This window comes from Arvicanthis niloticus, chromosome 26 (assembly GCF_011762505.2).
Source record: "Arvicanthis niloticus isolate mArvNil1 chromosome 26, mArvNil1.pat.X, whole genome shotgun sequence".
NCBI lineage: Eukaryota > Metazoa > Chordata > Mammalia > Rodentia > Muridae > Arvicanthis > Arvicanthis niloticus.
Genome location: NC_133434.1, coordinates 33,383,372 through 33,387,097, shown reverse-complemented (window position 1 = coordinate 33,387,097; position 3,726 = coordinate 33,383,372).

The window sequence follows — 3,726 nt, the reverse complement described above, 5'->3', positions numbered from 1 at the left end:
TCTAGCCTAAGAATTAGATTCCTGCCTGAACTTGCTTCCCTGTCATGCTTCCAATGTCAGATTCCTGCCAAACTCTCCACAGAAATACAAGAAATGAAGACAATGACTGGCCTTTCCCAATAACAGACACTTGGAGATTGAAACATCAAATTAAAAAATATAAATACATGAGCTATTTCTTAGAAAAATCATCTCTTAGAGAAACGAAAGAGAGCTGGGGGAAGTTGGGAGAAACCCCAGAACATTAAGCAAACCTGGTGTTCCTCAGGGATAGTGGGAGAAAGGAGGATGGGTAAAAGCATGCTTAGAATTAAATGGTTTTTAATTTACCTATTATTATGGGCACGCATGTATGGAGGACACACTGTGTGGAGTAAGTTTTCTCTTCCCACCATGAGGTCCCAGGGATGGAACTCAGGTTATCAGACTTGTGTGGCAAACAACTCTCACCCACTGACCAGCCTTGGAAGCTTCTTTTTCAGGAGCACACTCAAGACCCCAAATGTCATCCGTCTTCCAGGGATGGGTCTGCCTGTTATCCATGGGCTGTCATCGGATGGCACAGTCTTCGTGAACCTCAGCCATGGCACAGCACAGTGATGAATTTTAGAATTGTCCTTGGTTCATCAGACTCTTTGCAGGCAGCTGGAAACATCGTTCCCATGGCTACCACAGGCAGTAGGTTAATCGCACACACTCTTTGCAGGCAGTTTGAGAAGTTGTTCCCCTGGATACCACAAGCAACAAACATGTCTGAAGCTTAGCATACTGGCTGTGGATTCAGCCTGGGTACATGTAACGGAGGAAAACACAAGTAACACAGGCTTGAATCAGAACAACCTTATTCTCACAGAACTAGACATCCAGGACAGGTGGATCAGCTCTGGTGTCTTTAAGAAGGAAGGCAGTGGGGCTGGAGCAGTGGCTCAGTGGTCAAGAGCAATGGCTGTTCTCCCATAGGACACCTTTAGACACAAAAGAAACAAATGAACCTTAAAAGGATCCTGTCAAGATCCAGGTTAGAAATTTGTGTCTTCCAGCCTCAAGATCTGGATCACAGGTGAGCCCTCCAATTCTGGATTATAGTTCATTCCAGATATAGACAAGTTGACAACCCGGAATAGCCACCATGTTGTTATATGCAAATTAGCATGCAAATTAAAACATGACAGTGTGTATTACATTGTTATATGCAAATAGTATGCAAATTAAAACATGACAATGAGTATTGCTCCACAAAATTGACTCCTTTTAGACTAATTAAATAATAGTAGTCAAGGCCACCTAAGCTGCTCCTAAAAGACTTGGGACATCTCTGACCTCTGAGACTGTTATGCAACCTTTGTCATGCTAGGAAGAGTTTGTGAACCCCAAAAGACCACCAAGGAGCCAATTCAGATGCAATCGCACTAGGCTCTCTTTATTCAAGCTGAAACTTGGGCCACCTCACTGTCTCTAATGCAGTAGAATGGGAGGGGACAGCCCTGAGCCTAATTTCCAGGCAAGCATTTATGGACCAGAGTATGTAGCCTGGTACACATCTGGTTGGAGGGCCATTATGGCCTTTAACATAATTGGCTGGTGCTGGGAGCCAAACCACAAACTTCACTTCTGCTTTCCTCCTGATTGGTGGCTGTTAGGAAGTGAAGTGTCAGGGGCAGGCTTGTAACCTGGGAGTACAGAATTACTGGGGAATAATCTGGAAACTGGTGCTAGATGCAAGTTTTGTTGGGAAGTGTCTCAGTTAAAGTTTTACTGCTGTGAACAGACGCCATGACCAAGGCAACTCTTATAAGGTCAACATTTAATTGGGGCTGGCCTAAAGGTTGAGAGATTCAGTCCAGTATCATGAAGGCGGGAGCATGGCAGCATCCAGGCAGGCGTGGCGCAAGTGCTGAGAGTTCTACATCTTCATCTGAAGGCCTCTAAGAGAAGACTGACTTCCAGGCAGCTAGGACTAGGGTATTAAAGGCCACACCCACAGTGACACACCTACTCCAACAAGGCCACACCTCCTAATAGTGCCACTCCCTGGTCCAAGCATGTACAAACCATCATAGCAGGTAACCTGGAAACTGGTGCTAGGCTTGTTAGTTAGCTCAAGTTCAATCTTAGGTCAGGTTTTCTAAGATGGAGTCTGAACCCAAAAGATTTGGTCTCTCACCTTCCTTCCTCAATGCATGCACTGGACGCTGAGCTGCACAAAGACTCCTTTGCCCCTTAACCTCCTCAATGCTGCTGGTGACAGCTTCACAATCCCTCACGCAGGCCGGGCATGGTGGTGCACATCTTTAATCCCAGAGGTCAGAAGAGGGCATCAGATCCCCTGAGACTGGACAGTTACAAGCAATCACGTGAGTTCTGGAAACTGTACTGAAGTCCTCTGCAATGCAGCAAGTGCTTTTGCTCCAGTCTCCCCAGTTTAGATTTATAAAAATTATTGATAATGTTACAGAACTTTTCCAATGTGGGTTATACTAACCAATATTTGCTCCATTATCAACTAAAACTTAGAAAGCTGGGGAATGTAATCAAAGTATATAACTTGTGAGATTATGAAAGAGTAAAACAGTTTTTTAAACTTTTTTTTAAATGTATGTGAGTACACTGTCGATCTTTTCAGACACACCAGAAGAGGGCATCAGATCTCATTACAGATGGATGTGAACCACCATGTGGTTACTGGGAATTGAACTCAGGACCTTTGGGAAGAGCAGTCAATGCTCTTAACCACTAAGCCATCTCTCCAGCCCCAAGTAAAACATTTTTGCTGGATGTAGTGGCTCACGCCTTTAGTCTCAGCACTTGGGAGACAGGGGCAAGCAGGTCTCTAAATCTGAGGCCAGCCTGATCTACAGAGCAAGTTCCAGGACAGCCAGGGCTACACAGAGAAACTGTGTCTCGATAAAAACAAAACAAAAAAATTTTTATATATCTGCTACAGCAAGGGTGTTGAGGTCAGAGGTCAACTTGCAAGAGTATCTTATCCCCTTTCACCATATGAGTCCCATGGATGGAACTCAGGTAACAGACTCCTGCAACAACACACACAATAAATCGAAGTTAAACATTTTTATTAATTAAAAAGAGCAGGAAAAGTGAAGCTTTTTTTTTTTCTTTCCGAGAGCCTGGGGAAAAGAGAGCTTCATGATATCCTTTGTGAAGGCATGTGACAGAAGCTACAAATGACTCCCAAACCTGAACCAAAAGATGCCCTGGGCTTACAGCTTGGCTCTCATTCTCTTATCAGCTCTTTATCCTCAGCATCCGGGCTTGCTGTCAGAAGTCCAAGGTAATCCAAGCAGAAGGACTGCATGCAAATTGGAAACTTCCAACCGGCAGCATCAGCCAACAGCCTTAACCAGCATTTAGATTAGCATAGCCTCCAGCCCTGGCAGAAACCTCAGATGTCATTGAGAAAAGACAAGCCACCCTCTCTGTGCACTGCCTGCGTTCTCAGTCCACAGAATCCGCGACTGTAACAGATGGTTGTTTTACACAGCCACAATTTGAACACAATGGCTTTTCTAGTTTGTTTCATTTCCCCCCAAACGTTATTAACCTAAAAGTAACATGTAAGAGTTGTACATGTAACGGGGCACTGGTGGTGCACTGGTGGTGCACGCCTTTAATCCCAGCACTCCAGAGGCAGAGGCAGGTGAATTTCTGAGTTCGAGGCCAGCCTTGTCTACATAGCGAGTTCCAGGACAGTCAGGGTTATGTGTA